This window comes from Danio rerio, chromosome 21 (assembly GCF_052040795.2).
Source record: "Danio rerio strain M-AB ecotype USA chromosome 21, GRCz13ab, whole genome shotgun sequence".
Lineage (NCBI taxonomy): Eukaryota > Metazoa > Chordata > Actinopteri > Cypriniformes > Danionidae > Danio > Danio rerio.
Genome location: NC_141041.1, coordinates 31,749,896 through 31,763,053, shown reverse-complemented (window position 1 = coordinate 31,763,053; position 13,158 = coordinate 31,749,896). Strand labels below are relative to the sequence as shown.

The 13,158-nt window shown below is 34.9% G+C and overlaps 1 protein-coding gene and 1 long non-coding RNA gene across 37 annotated transcripts in view; both read left to right on the top strand.

The window, feature by feature from the left end:
- nrxn2a (neurexin 2a) overlaps window positions 1-13,158 on the top strand; it is a 762,095-nt gene that overhangs the window by 523,197 nt on the left and 225,740 nt on the right.
- LOC147838858 (uncharacterized) lies at window positions 105-8,237 on the top strand. 2 transcript variants are annotated; one of them, XR_015520466.1, is made up of 3 exons: window positions 105-4,546; window positions 4,602-5,004; window positions 5,902-8,232. It is a non-coding gene; the product is annotated as an uncharacterized LOC147838858 (long non-coding RNA). The 2 variants fall into 2 exon arrangements; XR_015520465.1 differs by having other exon boundaries at window positions 735-4,496; window positions 5,902-8,237.

Genomic DNA, 13,158 nt, shown 5'->3' with positions numbered 1-13,158 from the left:
TCATTCCATTGTTTTAACACATAATTTAACATAATCTCTTGGGAAAAATGGTTTGTTTTTATGTCTTGGTTTTTACTGAAATCTGAAACAAGTTCATGTCAGCAGAAGCTTTAAGAAATATATTAAGATGCAAAATGGTGGCATGCTCAGTACTTATAAACAAGTATACACTATACATATAATGTTTAATAAATGTAAAATCAGCTCTGCTCATTCTCTCCATCTTGTTTTCACCATGGTGTCATTGAAAAAGCGCACATAGCCCCTCCCCTGCCCCTCTAATACCCAGTGCTGCATGAGCTGATGGAGGCTTGATGTTTGACAAGAAGCAGGTTGTGTTTGTTCACTCACGCCTGCTTCTGCATGCTGATGTGGGGCTTCCCTGCCATATACAGTGTGGCCTCTGCGGACACATCCCACATCAAACATCCTAGGCTCAAGGGCACACCTTGATCCGAACAAGGGCATCTCCTAATGCATAGCCACACGAGAAACCATGATGGATGCGGGCCCTTTCCAGTGAAAAGGGGCTATCCTTTGTGGATCACTGGTGTGTACACTATAGATTGCACCCCATCAAAAACAGTTTGCTCTTGCGAGAGCTACAATCCATTACCGTCTCTGAGCCAGGCTCTAAATGGCCGCAACAAAAAAGGGCGGTAGGACAATAAGGAATAATTGATCAGTGACTCAAAACACTGTGATTTGGGAGCGATCCATTGTTCGCCCTGAATAGCCTAAATGTGGGCCAGTAATGAGAGAGCATTTAACCGTGACCTCTTCGTTCTCCATACAGACAGTGTTATTGAAAACAAGAGTTCTTCACAATTTTCCGCTCTTCAAAAGAAGCGAGTAGATGTAGAGCCATCACTTTAAGTGCATGTGTCATTTCAGCGCCGCTTCTGAGGATAGAGCCACTACTGCAGTCCAATCAATGTGATGGGCAAAGCAGTTAGACAATAAACTAGAAGGCTGTGGTTTGGATGAAGCAAACCATACACCACTGGTGGTTGTGTTGGCTAACACAAATGAGAATGTTCAAGCTAGAATCAATAAATGAATCACTGCTGTCACTTAAAGGTGCTGTGTTTAATATACTATTTAGGAGGATCTATTGACAATCATGCAAGAAATATCCATAACTATGTTTTCAGTGATGCGTAAAGAACTGTGAATCTTGTGCTGTTCACACCAGACACGGAATGCGCAAATAAATTGCACTATACAAAAGTAAATAGACACGTGAACATTTTGAGTTTACTCGATTCATTTGCTTGTCAAATTTGTTGTGAAATTTGCCTAACAAAAGACATGGGTTCGTGTCATGGGCAGGGCTTGTGTCTTTCCAGTGACTCTAGCTTCATTGCTAAATGGCTAACATGGATTTTATTGAGAGAATAGCTGTGTTTATTTGCTTTAATACTTTTATTTGCTTTAGTACTTTTTACTGTCATTCAATGTGTTTTTGGTCATTATCAATGCACCGTCACTTTAATTGAGCGTGAGCAGCGTGGAAAAAATAGACCCAGCCTCAACCAACAAGGCAGAATTAATTCATTTCGCAATTTACCTGTGTAAGGAAACCTCTTTGTTTCAATGGCTATGCTCCGCTGTCATCTTTGTCCTGTGTCAGCCATGCAATCATGTTCCTGAAGGCACACCAAAAGTACACATTTTCAACCTCTCTCTAATCAAACACACCTGACTCAACTCAACTCAATAACTCATCCGAACATGAGAAGAGACTCCAAAACCTAAAGATAATGGGTCAGATATGGGAGACATCCACAATATGTACTGTGGATGTGCCTCCAGGAAGAGCTTTGGGCAATACTGCTCTATAGCAATGGTAAGTGAGAGGTGGACTGAGCCGTTCACACAGAGTAGAAGCCTCAAAATTCAAAACCCTAAAGGGATAGTTTACTGTACAAATATACTGTAAAATAACAATATTAAATTACAGAAATTTCCTTAAATTTAAATTTTTGGTAAATTTCTGTTATTCAACCTCTGTTATTTTACAGTAAATTTCTGTAATTTAACAGTGATTATATGTTCAAATGCATAGTGTGGAGGATATTATAAGGCTTTGAGGCAATTAGATGTAAAACACAACATTTAAGAGTGATTTAAGTTGTAAATCGGTCAGAACTGTTTAAACACTTAACATTACTTTTATGCCTAATAAAATGACTTTTATTCTTACTCCTAATAGAATCCTGCTCAAAACATGCTGGGAATTTAACATCATTGTTTCAGGTTTCCTTAATGACCTCTCATTTAATGCTATAACATTTTTTAAATCATTGCAAGTAAATGCACCTTCCTTTTTCAAATGGTAAAATTTACTCAAATCATCACTAGTATATAACTAGTTACTAGTATTTTGTGGAGTGTGGAATGAAAATATTGGCTTTCTCTAAAAGCATCGCTTCTGGTCTTCATACCTTCATGGGCAACTGCGTTACATGTAAGATTAATAATGTACTCGGTAATGCTCGGTAACTGCAGCAGCAGGGTTAAGGTTACTCCCATTCCTCCATGCTCCAGACCTGTGCTGTGTGTTTTACTAAATGTGACATTGAGGAGAAATAGCTCGCTCTGGATCTCTCCCAAGCCCTTGCTAAAGGGAGACAGCCATGCTGTGAGCTGTGAGGGGTGAAATCAGTCTCTAGTTGCCTGGATTCCTCTTTCTTACACCTGCACTAAAACTAGCTCAAGCGTGGCAAAATCCATCCCAGGGCTGTAGCGAAAAAAAACACCCGTTGACTTTGCTATATTACCAGCATTCAGTCCAGTCAAACCATCTAATCGTTATACAGTAAAGAACAGCTTTGATGTATGGGAGAGGTCCTACAGTCAATGGAAGAGCTGGGAAAATGAGTTGTTGTAGTTAATATGTTTTAGATGGTTAGATCTAATGGATATATATGTACAATGTATAACGTTGAAAACAAAATTATTAGCCCTGCTGTAAAATTTTAGTACTTTTTAAAATATTTGTCTGCTGATTGTTTAACGGAAAGAATGGATTTTTAAACATAATATTTTTTAATAACAAATTAATTTTGTCTTTATCATAATGACAGTATATAATATTGTCCATAGTTTACAATAAGGTTTCATTAGTTAATAGTAGTTAATGTAATTATTTTAACTTAATTATGAACAACACTTGTACATTTACTAATACAATATTAACAAGCAAATTCATGCTCGTTAATATTAGTTTATTCAATGAGAATTAACAGTAAATTACAATGAACAACTTTATTTTCATTTACTAATGTTAACTAAAATGAACAAATACTGTAATAAATGTATTATTCATTGTTTGTTCATGTTACACTGTAAAAAAAAATATGGGCAGCTGGGGTGCTGGAAAAAAAAATAATACCAGCCATTAAATTACAGACATGTATTGTTAAATAACAGGCGTTAAATTACAGAGTTTTCCTTAAATTTTAATTTCCAGTAAATTGTAATTTACCATGTTATTTTACGGTAAACTTCTGTAATGTAACAGCCGTTATTTTACCTTTTTTTCTGAACCCCAGCTGCCGAAATAAAACCCGTAAAATAACAGTATAGTAAATGCATTGACTAACTTTAACTTATACAACCTTATTGTAAAGTGTTGCCATAATATTTTTCAGTACAATATTTTACATTACATTTTGCAAAGTACTAATATTTAGCTTAAAGTCATATTAACTGGGTTAATTTAGTTAATTAGTAAAGTTGGGTTCAATAGGCTAGTTATTGCCCAGCAAACAATTTTGTGTAAAATAGACATCTAGTAGACATCTAAATGTAGACAGCTTGGCTAAAACAAGGCTAAACTTGGACTGCCAGTAAAAATCTAATAGACATTTAAGAACAGCCCAAAACTAGACTAGTCGTCAAATGAACAGATTTGACAGACTTTATATGTTTGGTTATTCATTTCTGTTTATTTGATGACTAGTTTTGGTCTATTGTTAGACATCTATTAGATTTTCACTGACAGACCAAATTTAGCTTTGTTTTAGCCAAGTGGGCTGTGTTTAGATGTCTATTTAACATCTATCAGACATTTGTTAAAAACAAAAATGCTTGCTGGGTAAATAAAAGTAGTTTCTTTATTTCTTAAGAGGGCTAATAACAATGACCATAAAATTCCAACATTATTTCATTCTATTTAAAATCTCATATGTATCTCAAATGTCATATGTATGTTGTATTTTGACATTTGACATACCTAGTCCATTTTAAATATAATGTTGGAATTTTAAGGTTTAATAGATGTCTAATAGATGTCATGCTTTTAATGTATAACTGCTTAACTGCCAACTTAAAGAAATATCAGTCATTTAGGATTGATGCATGAATAGATATCCTTATTCAGTCAGCACAATTGACTGGAAAAGTCATTCAATACAAGAATGGAAAACAAGTCTCGATGTGGCAGATCTTCATTTGTGTGTGTGTGTGTGTGTGTGTGTGTGTGTGTGTGTGTGTGTGTGTGTGTGTGTGTGTGTGTGTGTGTGTGTGTGTGTGTGTGTGTGTGTGTGTGTGTGTGTGTGTGTGTGTGTATGTGTGTGTGTGTGTGTGTGTGTGAGACAAAGTAATTGCTAGTGCTTGAGCTTTGACACCTTTACACATCGTATAAGCTCTTCACAAGTTCTCAACTCATAAACAAGCCATCACATGTACTGTACTGAATGCACATAACACAAGCATGTTCATACCAGCATGTACCCTCTAAAAGACAGTGGGTTGTTTAAAAGGTGCAGTAGGTGATCTGCCTAAATGCTATTCGTTAGCATAAAGTCTTTTACCCATATCTCCCTCCCCTACTGTCATAAGCCACGCATCCTGAAATAATGAACACACACACATTAAAAATAACAGTAGACAACCCATTCGCCAGTTGGAAAAATGTATAGTGCTTTGTAATACTACAATTACAACGTTTGGGTTACTTTTACATTATATTTAAATAAGTTTAACCAATTTTTTGAGGTGTGGACCTACACTAGTCTCACGGTTCGGTTCGGTTACGATTATCATGCCATCGATTCGGTTCAATTCGATATTTCGGTGCATCACGGTGCTTTCCATACACAGTTTTATATTTTCTTCACAGCAGCATTTCTTTTATTAAAATGTATGAATATATTTATATTTACATACTATTTGTAATACAATTTTGTCATTTAATACAAACAGTCAGATATATAAACTGTAACTTTAAACAAAACGAGCATTTAGCAAATAATATAAACAAATATAAATATCCAGCTCAATTTCTGATCCTTGTCTAGTTCTCTTACACCCCTTTGATTGGTCACATCCTCAAAAATAACGGTTGCGATTGCCTCTTGCGCGCTGCGTTCTTCACAGATGAGTGATGCTGATAAGCGGCAGGCGGCAGTGGCGATCTCACAGCTGATGTTTGATAGACACGGTGGAGAAAACTCTGCAGACACGCGCTCATTCTGGATGCAAAAGTAACGCTGTAAAACAGCCGAGAAGAGAAGAAAAGCCACGCCAGCAGGTCAAATGGGCCGCTGTGTGTGTGTGAGAAAGAGAAAGAGAGAGAGAGAGACAGAGAGAGACAGAACGAGAAACTTTCATTCTCTCGATCTCAGTGAAATAGGGGCTATTGTTGTATATGTCAGTGAAAGACTGATCCAGCAAACACACACAGTGAAATTGTGCACAGTTTATGAGTTTTAAGTAGTTAAAGCGCTGTAAATACTCGTGATCGCCTCCTTCGCGACAGAGCCCATATGAGGTAAATGACGTCAGTAATGACCGGTTACAATTATTACTGAACCGATACCGAATTGTCCACATCTGCATCGCAGTGCACCAAAAAAACGACTATTTTTGACACCCCTACAATTTTTTATCCAGCATTAGGTTAATAGAGCCCAGCATTTATTAGAGTGTATATAGTTTCAATTATTGAGTGAACACTACAGTACAGTATGTGAACTATTGTAAAATATTTTGTTTTCGTTTATAGTCCAGACCTCTAAACCTTCATTTTATTTCTGTCTTCAGCTGAGGCTGAAGGCATTTTATTGTCTTATACGAGCCTCAAGACAGCACTACCGTGTATGTTTGTAAAAGAGAATATTATCTATAAATCTCTTTAGTAAACTTTACAAACTGTTTAATGCAGATCCTGGAGAAAAAAAAAATTAAAAACATAATTATTTTTGCAAAGCTAATTGGACTTGATGAGTTCTGATAGCTTTGTGATGTGAAGGGTATTGGTCCACAAAGATGCGCAAACAGAAAATTCAGCTAATCCAACTTTAACCAAGTAAATCCCACATTCCTACTTAAGCCTGAGCATCGCTGCATGGCACAAATCAAGGGCCTCGTAATTTTTAATGAAGTTCTTAGTGCAGCCATGTGTTTCAACTTTGATGATGTGCCATCATTATATCCCAGACTTGACAGCCTGGCTTTTCATTACACAATGAAACTTCGTAAATTCCCCAAGCGTTTCCCTCTGCAAGGAAGCCATACGAAGCACCAGATCAAATTAATGATAATAACAGGCAACGTCGTAAGGGTATAAATGTAATATCTGTGCTGTGTTTTTTGCACAACCTGTATAGATATACCCACATACCTAATTAAAAAGTGTTCGCGTCAAAGCTTGTAGCAGTGCAGTTGTTAGCTCTTCATGCTGTTGGAGTGCTGTTGACAGCAAATCACCTCTGTGATGTCCATCTAAGAATAGAGTGTTATTTGTAGAGGGTGTTGAACAGCAGAAACCGCAGCGGTGAGAAGTGGAGGCCTGAGTCTCCAGGTCTGAAATGCGCAAACCCGGGATCCACCCACTCGTTTCTCCCCTGACAGAGTGCAAAACACCCCGCCGCTCGTTCAGAAACAACACACTCTAGCCTCGGCAAATGAAGACGATTCTGAAATCACTGCTATCCTTTTATTTGTTGCTGTCGAAAATCTGAAGAGGGGTTTAAGTGCATCTCTCCTCAAAAATTTCGAGACTTTAGAAGAATAAAACAAAATAAAAAGTCATATATTTATCTGTGATGTTAACAGAAGTTTATTTTTAAACAGTATTTAGCTGGAAATTGGAACTTGCAAAGAATTTAAAGCGGCTTATTTGGTTGTTTTGCAAGATTACAAAATTGAAAACACACTGGTGCTCTTTCAGTAAAAACTAAACAGTCTGGTTTTTGAAATTGAAGAGGCTTCTGAAATCACTAGTATATTTTTATTGGTGACACGTTAAAACTAATAGTCCATTTGGTAATGTTAGTTAATGTATAGCATGAGCTAAAATATATCAATCATAGTTCAACATTACTAATATACTAATAAAAATATATATACTGTATACAGTACTGTAATAAATGTATTGTTTGTTCAAAAAAAATGGATTTTTGGATGGATGGATCTTTTAGAAACAACAAAACCTGGCCTTGGAAAATGAAGATGCTTCTGAGGTGCTTCTGAAATCACTAGTAGCCTATCCTTTTATTTGTTTCTGTCAGAAATCTGAAGAGGGGTTTTAGTGCATCCCTTCTTAAAAAAAAAAATTGGAGACTGTAGAAAAATAAAACTAAATAAAAAGTTTTACATTTCTCTATCGTGTTACAACAAATTTGTCATGTTTATTTTTAAACAATTATAGCTGGGAATTGGGACTTGCAAAGAACTGGGTATGGCTCATTTGGTTGTTCAGAAAAAAAATTAAAACACTCTGGTGCTCTTTCAAAAATAAATAAATAAATAAATAAATAAATAAATAAAACTAAGTCTGGTCTTTGAAAATGAAGATGCTTCTGAAATCACTAGTATCCTGTTATTGTTGACACATTAAAATAATGGTCCATTAGGTAGTTCATCTATTTACTAATATGAGCTAAACATCTATCAATAGTTCAATTTGTGCCTGTTAACATTAGTTGATGCACTGTGAGTTAACATGAACTAGCATTGAACAACTTTACTTTCATTAACTAACATTAACAAAGATTAAATATTAACAAAGAGTAAATACTGTAAGTAATGTATTGTTTGTTCATGTTAGTAAATCTGTTGACTAACACAAACTAACCGGAAATATTATTAAGTTTTACTCTTTTATGTTTTTCTATTATTGGTCTGAAGTGGGATTTTGGTGTATTACTCTTCAAAATTTTGATTCTTCAGAAGAATAGGAATAAAAAAGTCATGTTTGGAAATGAGTTTGCGCTATTATTTGAGAAGCATCTCTTCTCAAAAATTGGAGACTTGTTGAATGAAATATAATAATATAATGTTGAATATTTCTCTATCGTGTTAAGATAAATTTTGCACCCTTATTTTTCAACAGTATTTAGCCAGGGATTGGGACTTGCAAAGAACTGGATTTGGCTCTTTTGGGTGTTCAGAGAGATTACAAAATTATAACTTTCAGTAAAAAGTAAACAGTCTGGTCTTTGAAAATGAAGATGCTTCTAAAATTACTAATATCATTTTATTGGTGACACATTAAAATAAAGGTCCATTAGGTAATGTTAGTTAATCTATTTACTAACTTGAGCTAAAAAAAATTTATCAGTCATAGTTGAACATTACTAATACATTATTGAAATCCAAATTAATGCCTGTTAACATTAGTTAATGCATTGTAAACAATCACATGAACTAACACTGAGCAACTTTACTTTCATTAACTAACATTAACAAAGATGAGTAAATATTGTATTAAATGTGTTGTTTGCTTGTATTTGTTTTTTTTTTTTTCAAAAATCTGAATTCTCATTAAATTTTGAGACTTCAGAAGAATAAAAATAAATCATATATTTAATTTTTGAATATTATTTGGTCAGTAATGGGCATTCAAATTCTGCAAACAATAAAATGCAGCTCATTTTGCTATTTAGAGAGATAACAAAATCGAAAACACCTGGTGATCTTTCAGAAACAAGTCTGGCCTCAGAAAAAGAAAATATCCTATTATTTGTTTCTGTCAGATATCTAAAATGATGCTTTGGTGCACCCATCCTCAAAAGAATAGACTTCAGAAGAATAATAATAAAAAAGCATATCTTGGTCATGTTTACAAATGATGCATGTGTATTTTTAAACAATTTTTGAGAAGGCTGGGGAATGGGACTTTGCAAAGAACTGGACACGGCTCATTTAGCTATTTAGAGAGATAACAAAATTGAAAACAACAGGTGATCTTTCAGAAACAACAAAGTCTGGCCTTGGGAAATGAAGATGCCTTAGAAATCACTGGTATCCTTTTATTTTATTCTGTCAGAGATCTGAAGGGTGGCTTTGGTGCATCCCTCATCAAAAAATGGAGACTTCAGAAGAATCAAAACAAACAAAAAATATCATATATTTTGGTCATGTTAATACATTTTTTACATGCTTTTGTTAACTATAATTAGCCAACACTGAAGATCGGGATCCTGCAAAGAACTCAGTGTGGCTCATTTTGCTATTTACAGATCTATAAAATGAAAAAGTAAAATAAATGAATAAAAACTGGTGGTTTTGGTATCAGTCTGACCTCGAAACATGAAAACACTACTGAAATTTCTGATATTTTTTTATTTGTTTCTTTGGAGATCTGATGTGGGAATTTGGTTCATCCATCTCAAAAACAATGGAGCCTTAAGAAGAATAAATCACTGGTATCCTTTTATTTGATTATTCTGGGATCTGAAGTGGGGTTTTGGGTGCATACCTTCTCAAAAAATTGAGACTTTAGAAAATAAAAATTAATAAATGATAAAGAATCTATTTTGGTGATTTTGAAATTGCTCTGCATATGTTTTAATCAATATTAGGCAAGGCTAGGAATTGGAACTTCGTGGAAAAACTGGACATGCCTCATATTGTTAGATAGATAACAAAATCAAAAACACCTAGTCATTTTTCAGAAACATCACACTCTGGTCTCAGAAAATGAAGATGCCTCAGAAATCACTGGCCTCTTTTTATTTGATTCTGTCGAAGATGAAGAAGGTGCATTCCTTTCCAAAAAATGGAGACTTCAGAAAAATAAATCACAGATCTCAGTCACATTGTATGAAATTTTGCATATTTATTTTTAAACAATATTTGGGCTAGACTAGAGATTGGGATCTGTTACTGAACGTGATACATTTTTCTATTCAGGGAGAACAATACTGAAAACACCTTGGCACTCTTTCAAAAACAACACATTTCAGCCTTGGAAAATCACTGGTATACTTTTATTTGCTTTTTCAGAGATCTGACGTCTGGTTTTGGGGCATCCCTCCTAAAAAATGGAGACTTTAGAAAAAATTAAATTAATAATTGAAAATGCATATCTTGGACATTATGAAAATTCACTGCACTTATGCGTTTATCAGTATTAGGCAAGGCAAGGTATTGAAACTTCGTGGAAAAACTGGACATGCCTCATATTGTTATTTAGAGTGATAACAAAATTAAAAACACCTAGTAATATTTCACAAAAAACACACTCTGGTCTCAGAAAATGAAAATGCCTTTAAAGTCACTGGCCTCATTTTATTTGTTTCTGTCAGAGGTCTGAGGTCGGAATTTGGTGCATCCCTTCTCAAAAAATGGAGACTTCAGAAGAATAAATCACAGATGTCTGTCATATCGAAAGAAGCTTTGCACGTTTATTTTTAAACAATATTTAGGCTAGACTGGAGATTGGGATCTGTTACTGAATATGATTAATTTTCCTATTTAGGGGGAAAAATACTGAAAACAACTTGGCACTCTTTCAAAACCAACACATTCTAGCCTTGAAAAATCACTGGTATCCTTTTATTTGTTTCTTCGGAGATCTGGCGTCTGGTTTTGAGGCATTCCCCCTTTAAAAAATGGAAACTTTAGAAAAAAAATAATGAATGAAAATGCATATCTTGGTGATTTTGAAATTGCACTGTAAATGTTTTTAGACAGTATTAGGCAAGGCTAGGGATTGGAACGTTATGGAAAACCTGGACATGCCTCATTTTGTTATTTAGAGAAATAACAAAACCGAAAACACCAGGTGATTTTTCAGACACAACACACTCTGGCCTCGGAAAATGAAGATGCCTTGGAAATCACTGGCCTCCTTTTATTTGTTTCTGTCAGAGATCTGAAGAGGGGCTTTGGTGCATCCCTCCTCAAAAATGGAGACTTCAGATGAATAAGAATGCGAAATCATAAATCTCGGTCATGTTTACAAAAGTTTTGCACGTTTATTTTTAAACAACATTTGGCAAGGCTGCGGATTGGGACTTTGCGAAGAACTGGATGCGGCTCATTTTGCTATTTAGAGAGATAATAAAATTATTCCTGGCAATATCTCCAAGGATTACACAATTTCACAGATAGACGAGCGCACAGCGAGCACACAGTGATGATAATATTGGCGGCAGACGTGTGATTCATGCCCCTCGCATAAGGGGAATTGCAGCAGCATTCTGCTCTCTCTGTGGCTTTGCCGTGAAAAAGGGGATTATTGAAACTTCAACGTTTCCTCGTACTTTACGAGACCAGATCTCCTCGCTGCAGTGTCCCAATCGCGTCCTCTGAGGCCCTGTGAGAAGTTCTGCTGAGCGGCTTTTGCTGGCGGCTGTCTGTAGCTAAATAATGCATGGCCGTTAAATTGAATGTTGAAAGCAAATTTGGAAGTCTGTCCTAATTTGAGCACTTCACATGTCAGAGTTGGCTTAATTTAAAATCAAATACAGTAGGAAGACATGAATTGACTGTGAATTGAGATTTAAAATGAATGTCATTTCTTCTCAACTAGTGGCGTCTAATGGAACTGCTGGATATATTAGCTTTAGTGTTGGGTAGGACTGTCTGTTTGTTTAAAAAAATTGTCATTAATTTCAAAATAATTATACTATTCTTTTAAATTATTTATTATTTATAGCCAGCAGCTAGCTCTCTGCAATGCTCATATACAGTTAAAGTCAGAATTATTAGCCCCCCTGAGTTATTAGCCCCCCTGTTGATTTTTTTCCCAAATTTCTGTTTAATAGAGAGCAGATTTCTAAACGTAATAGTTTTAATAACTTATTTCCAATAACTGATTTCTTTTATATTTGCCTTGATGACTGTAAATAATATTTGATTAGATATTTTTCAAGACACCACTGCACAGCTTAAAGTGACATGTAAAGGCTTAACTAGGTTAATTGGGTTAACTAGGCAGGTTAGGGTAATTAGGTAAGCTATTGTATAACGATGGCTTCTTCTGTAGACTATCAAAAAAAATATATAGCTTAAAGGGGCATATATTTTTGTCCTTAAAATTGTATTTTTTAAATGGTATTAGACTTTCTCCAGAAGAAAAAAATATTATCAGACACATTGTGAAAATTTCCATGATCTTTTAAACATCATTTGGGAAATATAAAAAAAAAAGAAAGAAAAAAGAAAAAGAAAAAAATCAAAGGGGGCTTATAATTCTGACTTCAACTGCATATGGTCGTCCACTACAACTAAGTAGGGCTGCGCCTGGTCAGTAAATGAATGGGAGACCACATGAGAAAACTAGGTTGCTGCTGGAAGTGGTGTTAGTGAGACCAGCAGGGGCGGCTGTGATGGATGTGGATGGATGATAACAGCCTTCTGAGCCTACGAGTAGGCACAGAAAGCCTCTACTGGCCCATATCTATCAGCTGATAACCACTGATATCGAGTGATAACATTTGAATCAGCTGTACAAACAGTATGTGACTTAAATTTGTTTACTGACGGTATTTAATCTGATAATTGTATTAGCTACTAAACATGACTATATTTCTATATTAGTCATTTAATTTATAGGATCGATTTGACGTAACATAATTTTTTTTGGTGGGTGGTGTGACTTATAAAGCTTACATTTTAAATATCATACAAAGTGCCGAAAATTCAAAGACACAATTTCAAAATGGAAATATAGAGGGAAATTATTAATCGTGACTAATAATCTTATAACTCAAAACTGTGATTAAATCTTGCTGTTGAAGGGAAGAAAGGCTGTGAGAGAATATTAAATGTTTTAGCAATTGTAAAAATTATAATAAACGAATAATAATAATAATAAGAAGAAGAAGAATCAATAGTTGAAAATAAACATAGAAATTTAAATAAACAATCTGAAAACTGAAAAACAACCAGAATTGTGAGATGTTAACTCAAAAGTGT